The sequence below is a fragment of the Vombatus ursinus genome, unplaced genomic scaffold (genome assembly GCF_900497805.2).
Source record: "Vombatus ursinus unplaced genomic scaffold, bare-nosed wombat genome assembly UNPS02014945.1, whole genome shotgun sequence".
Taxonomy (NCBI): Eukaryota; Metazoa; Chordata; class Mammalia; order Diprotodontia; family Vombatidae; genus Vombatus; species Vombatus ursinus.
Window position 1 is genome coordinate 28010148 of NW_020954723.1, and position 21603 is coordinate 28031750.

General features: G+C 36.2%; 1 protein-coding gene across 7 annotated transcripts in view; it reads right to left on the reverse strand.

The window, feature by feature from the left end:
- The window catches only part of SIPA1L1 (signal induced proliferation associated 1 like 1), a 375977-nt gene that overhangs the window by 327096 nt on the left and 27278 nt on the right, over positions 1-21603 (reverse strand). For 6 of the 7 annotated variants that reach the window (XM_027844736.1, XM_027844739.1, XM_027844741.1 and 3 more), the window contains exon 2: positions 8439-8539. The exons of the other annotated variant lie outside the window; for it this stretch is intronic. The gene's annotated coding sequence lies outside the window, so the exon portion shown is untranslated. The remainder of the gene's footprint in view (positions 1-8438; positions 8540-21603) is intronic. 7 annotated transcript variants of the gene reach the window in all.

A 21603-nucleotide genomic window follows, 5' to 3' on the forward strand; every position in this document is an offset into this window, starting at 1 on the left:
TGTACAAAGTAAATACAAGTCAATTTTGTTGGGAAAAGAAAAGGGAGGCACCAGCAGCTGAGATGAGGAATGGTCTCAAGTAGGAGGTGGCATTGGAGCTGGGGACTCTAAGAATAGAAGGTAATCCACTGTGGTCATGGAAAGCAGCCTATGCAAAGACACAGAGATGAGAGATGGCAATGTCACAGATGAGGAAAAGCAAATAAGCCAATCTGGCTGGGATGCAGAATTCCATGAGGAGTGAAAGGAAAATAAGTCAGGAAAGGGAAGGTGGAGTCAGATTTCTGAAGAGTTTTAAATGACAAACAGGAATTTGTATGTCATTTAAGAGGCAACAGCAAGCCTGCTGAGGAGCTCTGCAAACAAGAGAATAACATTCATACCTGCTTTAGGAATATCACTTTGGCAGCTGGGACCATTTAGGAGGCTCCTGTAATAGTCCAAAAGAGAGGTGAGGAAAGCCCCAGACTGAGGTGGCGGCTATATAAGTAGACAGATGGGGGCAGATGTGGAAGGAGAATCAAAAAGATTTGGCAAATGACTTGGTGTGGTATAATAAGAATAAAGAGTTGAAGATGATTCTGAGGTTGCAAACCTGGGTGACAGTAAGAATGGTGGTACCGTCAACAAAAACAGGCAAGTGAAGAAAGGAAGGGAGAAAGATAAGTTCTGTTTTGGACACAGTGGAATAGGAGATACCTACAGAACATACAATTAGAAATGTCCAAAAGGCAATTAGCTGATTACATGACTTCGCTTCAAACACCACTTGAATTAACTTATTACAACTAAATAACAGATATAAAACATTAAGCCAATCCCAGTATACAGATTCTTAGAACAAGGGAGAAAAATAATTCTTTTAAAAAACCATTTTTAAGGTTTATTCTAGGATGTATATAATCATGAAATACTAGGGTGCTGAAAATTCCAACTTAGATTAGCCACCAAAAATGAAACAAACACTTAAAAACACTAAAAAAGGCTTAAGTTACTTCAACTTAGGGAGTTTCATCTTACAAAGTAACCTTATGTCAACAAATCTATGGAACAAATGAGTAAAGTCAACAAATTGGAGCAGGAAGCAGAAATAGCTACAGTATTTAGAATTGGTTGCCCCAGCTCAAAGTGTTCCAAATCTATGGGCTTGGCCCCTTATCTAAAAGGGGCCAGGTGAGGGTAAAGGTAGTGTAGCAAAGCAACAGCCAAAATTATCGACTCTTTTGGAATACAACTTCCACATAAATACACTCACTCTTTTTTCAATGAAAGCAAAGTTCAAATCAAAGTCAATAAACACATGACTAACAGTGAATACACTCCAACTGACCTTTATGCAACTTGGACATACCGATTCCATTCTCTACAATCACTTGTTTCAAAGAAAGAAAAATCAGCTACATACAATTTTTTAAATTCAAAGCAATTTGGCAGAAATTACATTTAGACCAATATCTTATACATACTCTATACCAAATAACCTCAGAATCTATAATGCCCTGAATATAAATGGTCACACCATTAAAATAAACCAAAAGAAAATTAGACCAAGTGCTTTTCATAACTTTGACTAATTCAATAATTACTGAAGAAACAAAAATAGAAGATTGTAAAAGAAAAAATGGACAATTTCAACCACATAAAATCAAAATGTTTTTGCAATAGTTTACCTGTCAGATCTATGGAGAAGGGAAGAATTTATGACTAAACAAGAGATAGAGAACATTATGAAATGCAAATTGTATAGTTTTAATTACATTAAATTAAAAATTTTTTTTTTGCAAAAACAAAGCCAATTCAACGAAGATTACAAGGGAAGCAGAAAGCTGGGAAACAATTTTTACAGGCAGTGTCTCTGATAAAGGCCTCATTTCTAAGACATATAGAGAACTGAGTCAAATTTATAAGAATACAAGTCATTCCCCAATTGATAAGTGGTCAAAGGATATGAACACTGGTTTTTGGATGAAGAAATTAAAGCTATCTATAGTCATGTGAAAAAGTGCTCTAAATCACTACTGATTAGAGAAATGCACATTAAAACAACTCTGAAGTACCACACCACAACTATCAGATTGGCTAACATGACAAAACAGGAAAATGATAAATGTTGGAGAAGATGTGGGAAAATTGGAACACTAATGCATTACTGGTGGAATTGTGAATTGACCCAACCATTCTGGAGATGTAGACCCAACCTTTGTTCTCATGTGCTGCAACACCTCCTACCTGTACAATGCTGGCAAATCGCAGAACTCCTTGATTCATGTGAATCATGTGAATAATGTGAATTTGGAACTATGCCTGAAGAGCTATAAAACTGTGCATATCCTTCGATCCAGCAATACCACTTCCAGGGCTGTATCCCAAAGAGACCATACAAATGGGCAAAGGACCCACGTGTACAAAAATATTTATAGCAGCTCTTTCTGTGGTGGCAAAGAATTGGTGAGGGGATGCCCATCAACTGGGGAATGACTGAACAAGTTGTGGTATATGAATGTAATGGAATACTATTGTGTTATAAGAAATGATAAGTAGGCAGACTTCAGAAAAAGCTGGAAAGACTTGTATGGACTGATGCTGAGTGAAGTGAGCAGAAGCAGGAGAACATTGTGCACAATAACAGCCACATTGTTCGATGACTAACTTTGAAACACTGAGCCCTTCTCAGCAATGCAAGGATCTAAGACATCTCCAAAGGTCTCATGACGAAAAATGTACTCCACATCCAGAGAAAGAACTATGGAGTTTAAATGCAGATCGAAGCATACTATTTGCTTTTTTTTTCTTCCGTACTGTTTTATTTCCTCTTTGGTTCCTCCTATTGGTTCTAATTCTTCCTTACAACATGACTAACGTGAAAAAATGTTTAATAGGAACGTATATGTAGAGTATATATCAGATTGCATGCTGTCTTGGGGGGAATTTAAAACTCAAAATCTTACGGAAGTGATTGTTGATAAATCAAAATAAATTTCAAAAAAACTTGTTTGTAAGTTGTTATTGTAATACATTCTCAATTTTATTTGCACAAAATACAAACTACAAAAATTATTTGTGTAGATTGTTTTATGAAAAGAGAGACTGGCAGTTGGGGTGGGGCTGAAAAAGGGAGTGCTGCTACACAGCGTCTGGACACCACTGCCTTTGTTCTCATGTGCTACAACACTTCCTACCTGTACAATACTGGCAAATCGCGTAACTCCTTGATTCATGTGAATCTCAGTTTCCAAATTTATTAAAAGAGGGATAGTAATACTTGTACAACCAGTCTCATAAGATCTGTGATGAAGACAGTCTGTATACCTTACAATTATAAATGTAAGATATTATTATTATTACCATTAATTTATACTGTATTTCCACCCCACCCCCCCAGCATTTAACTTTCTTGCAGTTTAACATTTCTTCGTATTTCTGGCCTAATGCCTTGAACATAACAGAAACACAAAAATGCAATGGGATTACATTGTGGAAAAATCTGACTGGAATTCAGACTTCCTCAATTCATTTCGATTAATACTAAAAGATGCCTTTACAAATATTATTTTTTGGGAGAGGAGGGAAGATGGTAGAGTAGGTCAGAAAAATCCAAATCCAAAAGAGATAAAATAGCACATCAGGGCAAACACAGAGTAGGTAAAAATCAGTAACAGCAGGGGCAGAACAGCAGTCCTTTGGGAACATTTAGAAAGGATCTGAAGAAAAATCCCAGGACCAGGTTTGGTCCCTGTGAAGAGTAAACACCTCCAAGCTAGATCCTAGGTGCCCTTAAACAACAAGTGGCAAGCCCTGGGGTCAGCTGGTTTGGGAGGCTGCCTCAGCCCAGCTAGAAAATACCCCAGGACGTTGAAGGGTGCTGGGCATCTGAGCCCAGGAAGATCAAGGGAACCTCTGCTGACAAGGAATGCCAGACCCAGCTGTGCTGCAGAGAGTCAAAAAGGAACCAGCACACACCAGGTGAGTGCAGAAGCCGTGAGGCCGGGACGCCGTTGGCTGTGGGCACTCTCCAGGAAGCTGGATGTCTTGGTTTCAGTTTTCCAGGCTAGAGGGGAAAACTGAAGGAGGCTCTAAGGCCTGAAGTGATTGATTACAAAAACCAAGCTACTACAAATCTGAAAACCATACAGGCAAAGGAGAAAGAATTCAACTATACAGGGTTACTACACGAATACCGAAGACCAGGTCAGAGGAGGATTCTGAAGCAAAGAAATCCTCTTCTAACCCAAAGAGTGATGTCAAATGGTCACCAAAAAGAATTCATAGAAGAATTTTTAAAAGACTTTAAAAATTGAATGAGAGAGATTGAGGAAAACCTAAAAACAAAACAAAACAAAAAACTTAAAAGAAAAAGACAGAAAGTCAACTATTTAGAAACAGAGATCCAGAATCTTAAGGAAGAAAATGACTCCTTGAAAATCAGAATTGGATAAGTACGAGAAAGCTGGTGAAGTTATAAGAGATCAAGAAATAATAAAACAAAATATAAAGAATGAAAAAATAAAAGAGAATGTGAAACATCTCATAAGAAAAACAACTGATCTGGAGAAGAGATCAAGAAGAGAAAACATAAGAATAACTGGACTACCTGAAAGCTATGATCAAAAAAAAGAATCTTGATACAATAATACAAGAAATAATTACAGAAAATTGTCTCAAAGTATTAGAACAATAGGGGAAAGTAGAAATAGAAAAAATCCACTGAACTGATCACCACCTGAAAGAGATCCTATGAGGAAAATCCACAGGAATATCATAGTCAAATTCTGAAACCCCCCACTCAAAGCTAAAATGTTACAAGAAACAAAAAAAAAAAAAAATAAAAATGGCAGTGCCACAATTAGAATCACACAAGACCTAGCAGTGGTGACACTAAAAGACCACAGGTCTTAAAACACTATATATCAAAGAGTAAAAGAACTGGGGTTCCAGCCAAAAATATTGTACCCAGCAAAGCTAAGCATAATTCTGAACGTTTAAAAAAAAAAAAAGATATTTAATGAACTGTCAGACTTTCAGGACTTTGTTAAAAAAAAAAAAAAAAAACAACAACCTGAACTTAATAGAAGATTTGACATACAAGAGCCAAGAGAAATATAAGATACATACCAAAGACTAATTACAAGGGACTCAATAAGGACAGACTGTTTACCTTTTATGCATACAAAATGCAAAACGTATATCTAAGATTATAAATAATTAGGTACATAAGAAAGTTCATAATTTAATAAAGAAAGTTCAGAATTCATAGTTCATAAAAAAGATGGGGGTAGACCTAAATATATGACTTTAAAACTGATCAAGAACTGCTAAAATGAGGAATTATCTTACACAAATGAGGTGCAAGAAGAACTGACACAGAAGAATTAGATGGAGGAGGAGGGCTGTTAGTTGTGGAAACCCCCTTTCATTGGGAATGGGTTCAAGAGGGAATATAAGAGTATAAAATGTATAATATTTTAATATTTTATTTAATTTAATAAACAAAAGAGTATAAAAGTCTAAATTCAGAAAGAAATAAAATGCCAAGAAGATAGGGAGGGGGGAGAGGATAAGGGAGGGATTTCTAGAGGGGAGGGTAAGGGAATAGGTCAAAGGCGGGAATATAGAAGGGCGTTTAGATTTATAGTAATAGAAGAATAAGGGAGGAATCCTGGGGGTGGGGGTAGGTTAACTAATAGGAGGGCAAGGTAGAAGTGAAGTAGAAGAGTCAGGAGGGATAGGAAATAAGAGACACACACAAACATGAAGCAAAGATCAGAAATAGAATTTGTAAGAGAAAGTATATGTTTACCTATCTATGCATGTATATGTATATATGTGTGTATGTATCTATATATAAATATATCTACACTTAATTGTAGCTTTCTAGGGGTGGAGGAGGAAGGGGGGGGAAAGAACAAAGTAAAAAGTTCACAGCAGAGAAGCAAGGAAAAGACGGATAGCTCTCGACACAATGTGGAGTATTTATTCCATAGACTCTCTTGAAATGGAAATTTATTGCTATGTAGTCTGAATCCTCTCATGTTCTGTTGTGTACAGGACTTTTTTTTTAATTTTTTATTTGGTATTTAAATTTATAATATGTTTCTTTTTCTTTTCTTATTGTGTATTTAAGTTTTAGAAAAATAAAATAAAAAAACAAATATTATTTATTAATACAAGTTTTACATTACCTTGACCTTTATATTAAGATTTCAAATCATTTTATAAATACAGTGATATCATTTAAAAACTAAATACACTGTGGTATAGACATGTAAGTTTTAACAGTGATCACAAAATGTCTTGATGCCATCATCAATTATGACATTATATAATGTTAGCACAGAGGTAGAAGGGATCTTATTAATCATCTTAATCAAATCTCTCATTTTATATATAAAGAAATAGGTGCTAAGAGGATAAGGTACTTGCTGACTGAAACCCAGGTCTTGATTCCTAGAATTCAATACCCTTTTCTGCTACTATGGGGTCTTCTGTATTAAAAGGATCCTGAAAAATCTGAAACTTGGAGAAATCTAGTTAAACTTATAATAGTAAGAACAATATACATATATATATAAATAGTGCTCTATGATTACAATATGTGTACTTTAAATCAAAACAAAATTTTAGGGGTGGAAGGATCATCAGAGAACTTAATTTGTATTTAAATGTATTGTTGTTGTTCAGTCCTGTCTGACTCTTCATTTGATCCTATTTGGATTTTTCCTAGCAAAGATACTATAGTGGCTTGCCATTTCCTTCTCCAGCTCATTTTACAGATAAGGAAACTGAGACAAAGAGAGTTAAGTGACTTGCCCAGGGTCAAACAGCTAGTAAGTGTCTTCAGCCAGATTTGAACTCAAGAAGATGAGTCCAGGCCCAATACTCTATCCACTGCCCCACCCAGCTGGAGTAAACAAGTAGTTGCCAAGGAAGAATATCACATGGGTATAATGCTCCCTAAAAGAAAAAATATGCTAAATTTTATCCTATAAGGGTCAAAGTAATACATAAGCCTTTACAAGACTATGCAAAAATGAAACATCTCCCTGATAAAGACTTAGTTTTCTAAGAGGAACTCCACATATCATATCATAATTTTTGCATTAATTTTTGAATTTTTCAAATAGAACTTAAGGCTTTCAAAAAGAAAAAAGAAAAAGCATTTATTATTATAGAAATAATAGAGAAGTCAAAGTTTTCCACATTTGAACTAAAGATTTATTCCCATCATCTTAGAAATGCCATTAAAAAGGCTAAGACACACATCAAGTTAAATACATGTAAATCAGGAGCTCAGATAGCTATGCCAAGAAGTTGTAACTCTTCCGTTCTACTCTCCAGTGTGACAGAGCTATGTGAAACCTTATCAGGGGTTCCCCACCCCTGCCTTAGGGAAATCAATCTCTGAGCCTCAGCTTTCTCCAAGGTTTAGAAAAGAGGGTGGTGTACTATATGTAAAAGAACTTTTTAAGCTGCAAAGAGCTTATGTATTATAAAATAATACTACATATTATGATTCAAATATAAAGGTGTTATTATTGTTGTGGTATTATCCATGTGCTATTAATATTTTGAGCACATTTTAAATTGGGGACCAGATTCCCTTACTGCTTAATATGTACCTAGCCTGACTTAAGTCAGTATGTGTTAAGAGAAATAAGGAAAATACAATTAAGATAAAGCAGGTGCAAAAAATTCACAAAATGTATTCCAAAAACCCAAATAATTTCTTTTCCCCATTACCCAGTACTGTTTCCTTTCCTTTAAAGTAGGTAACTGAGTATTTGTTACATTAGATATTTTAAACTTTGAAACAAAATAAACTTAAGTATGGATCTATAGCTGATGACAGAATTTAAAAAAAAAACTGGGTGGAAAAAAAACTAGTTTAAGAATCACAGCTACATTTCAGGCACTATCTTGAGATCTAAAAGACATGTGGCAAATAAAAGATAAAGTGTAATTTCTCTGAACCGTGTGAATCAGACTTTCAATAGCATCTGGAACTACTATGGACAAATACCGTTCAATACTATTCCCTTTCCCTCTCTCTCTTTCTCCCTCTCCTCTCTCTCCTTTCTTCCCTCAGCATGGGCCCCTCCCCTCCACTACCCCCAGCTACTCTCCTCCCTCCTTTTCTTTCCCTAGTACACACATGCACATTTTACAAGAGACTTCTAAATATGTCCACAGATATCACTTTAATTTCCCTCATTTATTTTTCAAGTAAAGTCTCTTAGTAACATTGTTATTTGTTCTAAATAACCACTCCCATGTATATCTTAGCTAATCCTAAGCAAGTAGAAACCTGTCTAAGGGAGTTCAGATTGCTACCTTCAAAAAAAACACCTATTCCTTCCAGTCATACAAGAAAAAGCTACAAACTCCATACTCCAGGCAAGGTGTTTCTATGCTATTAAACAAAAATAAAATTAGGTCTTTACCTGTATGTGCAGTCCTTTTTAAAACACTTCTGTTACAAACATCTTGAGAATTAGGTTACTCCTGACTCACGTTTATATGAAGTTCAAAAATGGAAATACATCTATGGAATTAAAGCAGAGGACAAAAAAAAAGTTTATTTCAATTTGAAGTAATTGCATGTCAAAGATAAAAATATTTTCAAGGGAAATGATATTTCCACACTTGCTGAAGCCAAGTAGTTCCTGTAGGAAACCTGTTTTCTATGACTCAGATTCAGCATAAAAACGTAGGCTGTTCTTCCTGTCTCCCCATCAAAGGTCAGCCAATTGGCTGATGACGTTTTCATACAACTTGGATTCAAACCCCATCCCGTCCGTCTGCCTGAGAACTGCCACAGTGAGATCAATTGGGGGAGCAGGGGAAGAGAGAGTCCACCTCAACTAAAATGCTCTTCAGAAAGGCAAGTAACCTTGGGCAAGATGCTAAAAATTGCCAGGCCTCAGTTTCCTTATCTGTAAAATGAAGGACAGGAATCAGATGCCCTCTGAAATTCCTTCCAGCTATAGTCCATGATTCTATGACCCTCTCTATGCTACATGTGCATAAAATATGATGATATAACCATTTCTAATCATCAAGATGACTTGTCCAGAAGTTGTAGAAACCAATTAGACTTAAGATATGAAAAACAATATTATAACCTCAAAAATATCACTTTTGAAACAAGATAAAAAGTGACAAACTAACTTCTCTGGAGTTATAATAACTCTGAGCAGGAATGAAGAGATGAAGCAGGGACTTCCAGCCCTGGTTATCTATCGGGGTGGGGAACCTGTGGCCTCAAAATCCTTTTGACCAAATCCAAACTTCACAGAACAAATCCTTTTATTAAAGGGATTTGTTCTGTGAAGTTTGGATTCAGTCAAGGGCCGCACTTGAGGACCTACATCACCACATGTGGCCTCAAGGCACAGGTTCTCCGCCCCTGCAGATCCTCTATATAGGTACATGAAAGGTAAAAGACTTGCCAAGGCATGCCTAAGAGTAGATAACAATATCTGAAATTTTTAAAATTGGGCATTTGACAAAATGGAATAGGAACCCAATAATTTTAAATTATAAATAGTTTTGCACATATAGCTAGCTAGATTTAGCAAACTGAACAATGCAGGCTAATAATAAATAATATAAACACGGTAAGGTCTTCATGAAGAAGCAGGACAGCAGAGTGGATAGAGAACTGACCTAAGCTAAGACTTGGGAAGACCTGAGTTCAAGTCCCATTTCTGACACATAGTTGCTATGTGACTCTAAACAGGTGTTTTAACCTCTCTACCCCTACAGAACACTCTGAGACTTTGTTTAACAAGAGAAAAAAAATCTTTCCTCAAAAAATTATGATGTATATGCCAAGTATCAATGGTAAGATAAAAACTGTCTATCAACTATACAAGACTGGAAAATCTTCATTACAAAGTATATTAAAATCTCTCAAAACAGATCAAGGAAAATTAGCTTCCTTTGTTTTTATTTTTCTTTCCAATATTCAAGGCAGACAGCAGCAATGTCTGTCACATGACATAAGAGCCACTTAACTAGAAAAAGAGAGTGGCTTCTACCCCACACACAATCTTAAGGGTCTACTTAAAAATTCCTGTCTTTTTAGGAAAACTTCAAAAACACAACCCCTTCAGAGCAGCAGCACTTGTGTTATAACAACCACTGTATTCCCAGAACTGAATCCAAGGACTTGCATACAGCTAAATTTTTTCCATTGAAAAATACTAAGAATATAGCCTAACATGGACCTAAGGGGAGCTGGGGGTGGGGGGGGGAAGGAGGGAGGGGCAGCACAGTCCTTTCAAAAACTAACAATTGTTTTGAGTGCTCTATGGGGTGTGAAGCAGAGTTCAGTCAAAAGACAGCAGACCGGAAGTAAGAAAATAGAAGACTGAACAGGGTTAAATTGGTCACCACCAGCAAGTGCTCTGTCCCAAAAGAAAAGGCATCAACTTTTTCCATATCAATTTGAGTTGTCAATTTCTCTTTCAGAAAAAAAAGTAAAAGTTCTTTCATATTAATTTTCCATTATCTGGGCCATTTCAACACATTAATATTCTTGAAGAAAACAAAAGAACTTTACAAAGAGATACATGAAAATTAGATCAAAACCACAAACTACCCTTTCTCCTTAACATATTAAGAATTATTTCTAATGTTAATTAGCTGTACATCAATGATGAAATAATTTCCCCTAAAATATCTACCTTAAGTATATGACCAACAGTTCTTATAACACCACATTGTAACCTTTTCTCAAATGCTGATTTTGAGCCCCTCTCAAAGGAGATTTAGAGCTGGATGGGATCTTAAAATGAGATGAGTCACCTGCAAGATAAGAATTAAGTGACTTGCCACTCAGCTAGCACTGGAGGTGGAATTTGAACCCAGGCCCTCGTGACTCTAAAGTAGTTTGTATCATGCTGCCTCTTACTCACCTTACATTCTCTCTTCCCAAACGGCAATTCTTCAAACAAGTCTACAATTGGGCAGGTCGGCAACAAGCATTAAACTCTTACTATGTGCCAGGCACTGCAGTGACTGCTAGGGATACAAATAAAAGGAAAAAGAAAGATAGCCCCTGATCCCTAAGGAGCTTATATTCTCATGGATAAAAAAATACATAAAAAGAAGCTACAGGGGTAGAAGGAAAAGTAGGCATGGTGGCAAAATCCAGAGTCAGAAGCGCAGCAGAGAGAGGAATGAAGCATAGCTGGTCAGCACCCAGGAGTGTGCTGGAGCTGGCTCAAGTAGGCTCACAAAAACTGACTGTTAAATTTTCACTGTGGGCATTTGCACCTCAGAATCACCAAACTCTATAAATTGGGGCTTGATTTAATGTTTTTGCTGATTCCCAAGACTCAGAAAAAGTGATGTAGAAAATGTCAACAATGAAGATTCAACCTAAAAACGTCTTGTATACTTTTTTGTTTGTTTGTTTTAGGCCATTGGGGTTAAGTGACTTGCCCAGGGTCACACAGCTAATAAGTGTCAAGTGTTTGGTCTGAGGCTGGATTTGAGCTCAGGTCCTCCTGACTTCAAGGCCAGTGCTTTATCCACTGTGCCACCTACCTGGCCCCCATACTTTTTTTTTTGAAGAGCCAATTATTAAACATTTACCAGCACATATTTGTCTGAGAACCGTCCCCAAAATGAAGGCCCCAGAAGGAACTAGTCAATAAGAGAAGGCAGCTGGCATGGCAGAGGGATGTCCTACAGTGAAAAGGCCCCAAGTAATGGGGGAAGTTCTACGGTGAGAAGTTGAAAAAAAAAAATTTAACCATTATGGTTTGGGGATTTGGATTCTTTTTTTTAAACAAGATTTTAAAGGATAATGAGGTATGAAAAAAAAGCAGATTTGGAGTGTGAAGGCCTGAGTGTGCACTGAGTGTGCAGTGCCTACTTCACCGAGCTCTTGTGAGCACCGAATGTTCGATCCAATCCAATCAGCATTATTAGAATTTTACTTCTGAAAAGGACCATAGAGATCTAGCCTAGCATTCCCATTTCAGAGATGAGGAATTAGTGTCAAAAAACTTAAGTAACTTACCCCTGGTCACATAGCTACTTGAGTGGCAACAAGAGGAACAGATTCCAGGTGTACTACTTCCTAATCTGTTAAATCCAATATCCAATAAACCCAAATCTTTAATGCCTCTTTGTGAAGGCTACATAAATTTCATTTATTTTTTATGTATGCCCATTTTGCAACCAAAATTTTAAAAACTGCTTTGCCCTTTATTTAAGGGTGGAGTAGATATTAATCAAGATAGTCTTTTTCATTTTTGCACAAACAAAGCCAATGCAACTAAGATTAGAAGGAAGGTAGAAAATTGGGAAAGAATTTTTACAACCAGTCTCTCTGATAAGGGCCTCATTTCTAAAATATACAGAGAATTAAGTCAAATTTATAAGAATACAAGCCATTCCCCAATTGATAAGTGGTCAAAGGATATGAACAGACAGTTCTCAGATGAAGAAATTAAAGCCATCTATAGTCACATGGAAAAATGCCCTAAATCACTTCATTAGAGAAATGCAAATCAAAACAACTCTGAGGTACCACATCACACCTATCAGAATGGCTAACATGACAAAACAGGAAAATGAAAAATGTTGGAGAAGATGTGGGGAAACTGGAACATTAATGCATTGTTGGTGGAGTTGTGAAATGATCCAACCATTGTGGAGAGCAATTTGGAACTATGCCCAAAAGGCTATAAAAATGTGCATACCCTTTGACCCAGCAATAGCACTTCTAGGGCTATATCCCAAAGAGATCACACAAATGGGAAAAAGACCTACATGTACAAAAATATTCATAGCAGCTCTTTTTGTGGTGGCAAAGAATTGGAAATTGAGAGGATGCCCACCAATTGGGGAATGGCTGAGCAAGTTGTGGTATGTGAATGTGATGGAATACTATTGTGCTATAAGAAATGATGAACAGGCTAACTTCACAAAAACCTGGAAAGACTTGCATGGTCTGATGCTGAGTGAAGTGAGCAGAACCAAGAGAACGTTGTACACAATAACAGCCACGTTGTGTGATGACTAATATTGATAAACTTAACCCTTCCTGGCAGTACAAGGATCTAAGACATCTCCAGAGGCCTTGTGATGGAAAATGTTATCCACACCCAAAGAAAGAACTATGGAAGCCAAATTGCTACTTTTTTTCTCTTAGGTTGAGTTTTGTTTCCTCTTTCTGATGGTTCCTCCTATTGATTTAATTTCTACTTACAACATCACTAATGTGAAAATGTTTAATATGAATGTAAATGTATAGCCTATATCAGATTATGCGCCATCTTGGGGAGGGTGGTGGGGAGGAAGGGGGAGAAAAATTTTAAACTCAAAAGCATATGGAAGTAATTATTGATAAATCAAAATAAATAAAAAAATTAATTTAAAAAAATATATAGTCTTTTTCTACTGTAATCCACCTGTAGGAGAGGCAAATACAATTCTTCTTGCCAAAAATCAAGAGCATAGTATTATTAAGGTTTTATCAAAACTTCAAATTTCAAAGAATCCACTTAAAAAGTTAAATGCTTTCTTTATAATCTGGAATGTTTCTAAATCTTTACTCAAACCTTATAGTTTTAGTCTGAAACTATGCTCATCATATTCTGATTTCTATCACAGCAGTCACATCTGCTCTCCTCCAGAGCAGGGGTATTAAACTTCCAAGCAGCTGCAAAACTTGGAATAAACCAGGACCAAATTAAAATGTAACTGGGAAATATTTAACATAATAATAAAGATACAATAAGAAACAGATAATGTTGAATTGTGGTTTTCTAAGTCAATATGCAGCCCCACTGCTCTAGAGCCATCCATGGCCTCCTTTTCTAGTATTAGCATCTTCACTCTAATCGATAACGCAGTTATGCATACTGAAGAGCAGGATTAGGACATCAGCCCCTCCTCATCACTGTATTCACCTACCTATGCCAGCTGAAGATCTCAATGTTGCCACTTCAGTTAGATAGCAACTAAAAGTAGGGAAATTTAATTTAGAAGGGCAATCATAGGAAAGATACAGTGACAGAAATTAAGTTTCAATACTGTAGCAATTTGAAGTATGTTCTCTTACTCTTTATTTACAATGAATATAAGTATCAAGCAAAGAATTTGCAGATGTAGCAAGGCAGACATTCTACCAGTGCTACACTGTATCCACTAGGCAGTTTCAGGTAGCCCTCTACTACCATTCAACAAAATGGCCTCCCCTTTTTTTTAAAACCCCCTCTACTATTGTCCCCCTTCCCGTTTTCTTTCCTTTTCTTGCATATTGCTTAGTTCTGCCAATGATATCCCTAGTCATTGATCACCATCACCCAAACTACCATGGATCTCTGGGGGTCCCCAAGATCCTTTCAGAGGGACCACAAAGTCAAAACTATTTTTGTAATATTATTAAGACATCATTTGCCTATTAAAATGGTCCTCCCTTTTCAAACTAAGGAAAATAACATAACGAATGAATGCAGATTTAAAGCAGAAGCAGAGATGAGAATCTAGCTATCTTCAATTAAGCCACACATTAAAGAGCTTTGCAAGAAATATTTAAAATAGGGGCAACTGGGTGGCACAGTAAATACAGCACTGGCCCTGAAGTCAGGAGGACCTGAATTCAAATCCAGCCTCAGACATGCCCTAGCTGTGTGACCCTGGGCAAGTCACTTAACCCCAACTGCCTCAAAAAAAAAATTTTTAAATAATGCCTCAATTTATTTTTGTTTTGGGAAAGTTATTTTTTTTGTAAAAAGTGCTACTTATGTTAACATGTAATGGGTTTAATTTTAAGTGAATACTTTAAATTTTATCCATTTTAATTTTTAATATAAAATATCAAGAGATACTGGCCCCATTTTTAAAAGATCTTTGGGGTCCTCAAAAAGAGTGTAAAGGGGTCTCAAGACCACTAAGTTTGAGAATCACTGATCTAAACTCACAGTTTCCACTATCTCTAGTTAGGCTTTATTCTATTCCTACCTTCCCTGACCCCTCTTCAAACTAATTCATATCATGAAGCTTTCCCTAACCTCAACAGTCTACTCATTTGGTACTTCTTAGTGACTATGTTGTATTTATGTAGGCCAATATCATAGCTTCCCAACAGAGTATAAACTCTAGAAGGCAGGATATATGAGTTTAGACTCCTGGTATGGAAGTGATTAGTAAATATTTGTTGACTGATTAAACCCATGAAGTCAGCCTCATTAGAACAATGCCAGAATTAAATAATCACTGACTAGGTGCTAAAGCCCACAGATTTTTTTTAAATTCATTAAAAAAAAGTAAGAACATTCAACTTAAATAGGGCATTTCCTTGAAAGCTATTTGTAACCATTATATATTTATAATTTCAACATCTTTTAAAGATGTGACCAATAATATAATTCTCTTTTTCAGAAACCTAAAATGCAGGGGGTTAAATAATTTTATAAAACATTCTACAACAAACAATTAATTAGAGGGCCTTTCCATTGCCTTGGTCTATTAGTGTGTATGTATATGTATATGTGTGTATATATATATATAATACACACACACACACACACACATATATGAATGTGTGTGTATATGTATATATGCGCATACATGAATATTTGGACCAGGTGCTGCAAATGGACAAATAAGGCCCAGAACTGAACAAGGTAAACAAAGTAGTGTACAGTAGATTACATTTTGGGAAACTGACATAATGCTTTAGTGAATTCCAGGCTGCTCCTCAGGTGAGGTGCTGTGGAGGAGGGAGTGAGGGAAAGTGATACATCATGTCCACACAGTCTCTTGGTGAAACCCTCCAGTTGTTAATTCTGTAATGACAGAACCTCCAAGGCATTAAGGTTATGGATGACAAAGGACAATGAAATGATGCATAGTAAGCACAAGCATACCACCATATATTTCCAAAGATGTCCAAAGCCCAAGAAAGTGACTAAAGAATATCACTGTGACTCAGGAACTATATGAACACAATCACAAAACACTTTTCACACAAATAAAGTCAGATCTAAATAATTGGAAAAACATCAGTTGCTCATGGGTAGGCCGAGCTAATATAATAAAAATGACAATCCTACCTAGCTAATTTACTTATTCAGTGCCATACTAATCAAACTACCAAAAATTATTATATAGACCTAGAAAAAATAATAATAAGATTCATTTGGAATAACAAAAGGTCCAGAATATCAAGGGAACTAATGAAAAGAAATGCAGGGGAAGGTGGCCTAGCCATTCCAGACCTTAAATTGTATTATAAAGCAACAATCATCAAAACTACTTGGTACTGGCTAAGACAGAATGGTGGATCAGCAGAATACATTAGGTATGCAAGACACAGTAGTCAATGACTATAGTAATCTACTATTTGATAAACCCAAAGAACCCAGCTTCTGGGTTAAGAACTCACTATTTCACAAAAACTGCTGGGAAAACTAGAAGAGTATGGCAGAAACTAGGCACAGACCAAAATTTCACACCATATACCAAAACAAAGTCAAAATGGGTTCATGACTTATATATAAAGGCTGATACTATAAGCAAACTGGGAGAGCAAGGAATAGTTCGTCTGTCAGATTTATGGAGAACAGAAGAATTTACGAAAAAACAGGAGAGAGAGAACATTTTGAAATACAAAATGGATAATTTTGATTATATCAAATTGAAAAGCTTTTGCACAAAGTCAATGCAACCAATATTAGGAAGGACGCAGAAAACTGGGAAAGAAGTTTTACAACCAGTATCTCTGATAAGGGCCTCATTTCTAAAATACATAGAGAACTAAGTCAAATTTATAAGAATACAAGTCATTCCCCAATTGATAAATGGTCAAAGGATATGAACAGGCAGTTCTCGGATGAAGAAATTAAAGCTATCTATAGTCACATGAAAAAATGCTCTAAATCACTATTGATTAGAGAAATGCAAATCAAAACAACTCTGAAGTACCACATCACACCTATCAGATTGGTTAACATGACAAAACATGAAACTTATAAATGTTGGAGAAGATATGGGAAAATTGGAACAATAATTCATTGTTGGCAGAGTTGTAAAATGATCCAACCATTCTGGAGAGCAATTTGGAACTATGCCCAAAGGGCTATAAAATTGTGCGTACTCTTTGATCCAACAATATGATTTCTAGGGCTATGTCCCAAAGAGATCATAAAAATGGGGAAAGGACCCACATGTACAAAAAATATTAATAACAGCTCTTTCTGTGATGGCAAAGAATTGGAAAATGAGGGGACGCCCACCAATTGGGGAATGGCTGAACAAGTTGTGAATATAATGTCTGAACAAGTATATGAATGTAATGGAATACTATTGTGCTATAAGAAATGATGAGCAGGCAGACTTCAGAAAAACCTGGAAAGACTTAAATGAACTGATGCTGAGTGAAGTGAGCAGAACCAGAAGAACATTGTACACAGTAACAGCCACATTGTGCAATGGCCAACTTTAATAGACTTAGCTCTTCTCAGCAATGCAAGGATCTAAGACATCTCCAAAAGGCTCATGATGGAAAATGTTATCCACATCCAGAGAAAGAACTATGGAGTTTGAATGCAGATCAAAGCATACTATTTGCTATTTTTTTTTCCTTCTGTTTTGTTTCCTCTTTCTTGTGGTTCCTCCTACTGGTTCTAATTCTTCCTTACAACATGACTAATGTGAAAATATTTAATAGGAATGTATATGTAGAGCCTATATCAGATTGCACACCATCTTGGGGAGAGAAGGGGAGAAAAATTTTAAATTCAAAAGCGTATTGGGGCAGCTAGGTGGTGAAGTGGATAGAGCACAGCCCTGAAGTCAGGAGGACCTGAGTTCAAATCCAGCCTCAGACCAAACACTTGACACTTACTAGCTGTGTGACTCTGGGCAAGTCACTTAACCCCAATTGCCCTAAAAAAAAAAAAAAAAGCATATGGAAGTGATTGTTGAAAACTAAAAATAAACTAATAAAAAAAAAGAATATCACTGTGGAAAAGTATGATCAGAAAAAGGAGGTCAGTAGAACAGGTGGTGAGATGGATAAAACAGTCCAAGAGTCCATTCGTAGCATAAAAATATAAAAAGACCTTCACCACAGGATAAGAAGGCTTAGTTGGGTTTTAACCTGCACAAATAAATGAAGGGGATACTCATATTGGATCACAGATCCACTGAGTTATTCTACAATTAATCAGGAATTCTGTGCTTCAGTCAAATGGTCAGACTCTTGGCCCACATTTCCTTTTAGGGTTTCTTACATGAAATTATCTCTATCATGCAAAGGAAAGAAACTTTTTTTCTTGACCAATTTCTATCCACCTAGAATAGAAGCCTGATTGGGATAAGACAAATGCTTATTTGAGAGAGCACTATAACAAAATTCCTTTTAATGCTTTCTTCAAGCTCAGTTACTGCTGCTTTCTGTAACACTTTCAGAATATCCCTACTCTGCAAGAAAGGTGATATAATGCTATAGTGTAACTCAAAAATGATCAGTATACTATGTGAAAGCAGAGCCTAATTCTTGAAACAGTAATGAACCTTTCACTGATTTTCTCCCAACCCTCAAAGCAAAAGATGTTAAAACTGCAGACACATCAAATGACAACAAAATTACCTAACACTAAAAACAGACTAAAACTTGGGAGATGATCATGAATGTTACAATTAGTTTCCATTCTAAGAAAAAGGCATTAAGTCTTGTAAAAACCAGTTATCAAAATTTTGGGGGAGGGGGTAGAATCACCTATCATGAGTTAATACATTCCTTAAAAGCAGAAAAAATGTATAAGAGTTTGATAATCAATCACTCTCTACTACCAAGGTACACAGAATGTTTCTCAAATAACTCTCAGAGACAAAACTTTATAAAAAAAGAAAAAAGAAATCACTTACAATTTTCTAAAAGTCCATTTCTGTTACTTCTATCCATTCAAAAGGCTTCCCATCTTTCCTTCTATATGGAATAGGTGTTAAATTCAATGGAAAGTACAAGTGTGCATCTAGCAACTCAACCTTACTAATACTAGTTCCAACTAACCTGTGAATCCTCAGGCAGAACAACAACTCAGCTTTTGCTGAGGTGCTACTTTTCTTTCTTCATACTGTGAAGAATCCCTTTTAGAAAACAGTAATGCACTTAGATTTAATACAAAATGTAATCCCAAGTGAATTTTTGTAAATGGCATCCAACTTAAAAATAAAACGGGGCAAGAGAAAAGAGAAGGAAGAGCTCTAAAGGTTAGACCAAAGCTATGTCTTCCCCTCTGGGCAAGGCTATCAATTTGTAGAAGACTTAAAATAGACTGCCTGTTTCAATGTAAATTAATAGAAAAGAAATAATAAAACTGAATATCAAGCTCTTATATAGTATATCTATCACATACATGTCCTAATGTGGTTTCCTTTTTCACAAAACGGATATTTCTCTTACACACTATCCAGGACTACAAATTATTTCCTTCTTTTAATATCTCCCATGGGTAATATCTGTTGCTGTGTTTTTGTTTTTTCACTTTTAAATATAAGAGATGCTGAAGAAGGCACCATCAAGAATACTTTAGAAGGGATTCATGAATGCTTCACAAAAGGGCTTGCTAGATGACTTCTAAGATGCCTTCAAAACCTAAGATTCCATGATTGTACAAGACAGAAACACTGCAACTTTGACCTGTGTGCTTTTGTGGCTGACGCAAACACCTATTCTTTGTCTCTACTGTAACCCCAGCTCTGGCTAATGTGCCCTTCCCCAAAAGTGGCCCATGTTAATACATTTTAAGCCCAAAAGCATTCTATTCCAAATTAGGTCCTATAGGTAAACAAATATCCTATGTGCTAATATGACTATCTTCCATGTGAATGAAAGGAATTTATTAATAAAAACATCTACTAGATACTGAGAGTATTGCCATATGAAGTCATTAAATAGTATAAACTTGCAATGCCACCTAACAAAGGTACTCAAGCCCTTTAAATGAATAGCTTAAGTTGAATTCAAAAAGATCTATGGTATGCATGAACAGCCTACAAAGAAAGAAAAAAAAGAAGGGATGAATCAGTTGCTGAAATCATGGTATCTAAGAGATTTTTCATTTTAAAAATTACACTTATGCTTTAGAAGTAAGCAAATAAGTTTGAACACCTACTTAAAGCTTTTACCTTCATCTATAAAACATTATTTTCCTAAATCGAACAACAATTATTCTCCTTGGTAGGGAAGGAAGTGATGAAGGGGAGAGGCTGGAAAGAAAGGAGGGACAGGGATAAGAGAAAAGGAAAGAGAGACACAGACAGACAGACATATGAAGAGAGAAAAGAGAAGAAAGGAAATGAGCACCAAGGGCAAGGAAAAAACTATCATATGTCCTTATCAGATATTAATAGTGACAAAACAGAAACAAACTCAAAAGTAGCGGAATTTCACACAGACTTGGAAAGGGCTACAGAGGAAAAAACAGTTCTTGTTTGTTGCCTATCCATTTATTTGATTTTCATAATTAAATTCAAGGGGTTTTACATAAGATTTTATTCCTGACTTAGACACTTATTTTTCTGCTGGTTAGATGTAATTTTTTAAAATATATATTTATGTATGTACAAATACTAAAGGTATCAACAACATAATTTTTATAAGTACTGACCTTTTCCCTACTCTTCATTATACAAGGTTTCTGTGAATTAGCTAATAGTTAAAGTCAAATGAAATTTATTTTGTAGACTATCAGAACTTGGAGCATTGGTGACCCTGTCCCTATACTACCTCATATGACTATCTAGCTTTTTCTATCATGGTGTCTTAGACTTGGAAGGTACATTAAAGGTCATCTAGACTAACTTACACAGCAAGTAACCCATTCTACAACCATCTTGACAGATAGACTTCTCTATTCCAACACTTCACAAAAAGTTCATTAGTTGTGAGGTTGTCAGCTCCACTGCTGGACAGCTCTAATCACTCATCTTTACCCTGTATCATTACATTCAGTAGATTGTAAACTCCTTAAGGGTAGGGGCTATGTCACAGTGCCTATCCCATAAAAGGAAGTTTGCTGAATTGAGTTATGTCTACACCTGCCTCCCAGTAACTTTCACCCATTATTAGTCCTAGTTAAGCCCTCTGAGGGAGAACTAGCCCTTCTCAATGCCAAGATCAATTCCTCTGTACTTTGTCCATTGATGGCCATTTCCTTCTATATCTTCTGGGAGCTTGTCCCTTCGATTATTCCCTCCCTCTTTCACTGTATTTACTTGGTCTTCACCTGACGCCTACACAAACATGCCCAAGTCTTTCCCCAGCTTCAAAAACTCTTCACTTGATCTGGCCATCCCTTCTCATTTTCATAGTCAAAGTCCCTAACAACAACAACAAAAACCCACAACACTCAGATATAGGGTTGGAAGGAACCACAGTCCATCAAATTCAACCTCATTTTACAGATAAGGAAATGAGGTCCTTAAGAAGTGTGAAGCCCAAGGTCACATAGCTAGTAGGCATCTTCAAATCTAGGTCTCCCTGACTCCCAAGTCCAGCACTCTAGCCACTACTATATCACAATGCCACTGCAAGAAAGGCCTCCTTTAGGAGGGGATACCTGAGCTGTGCTTTGA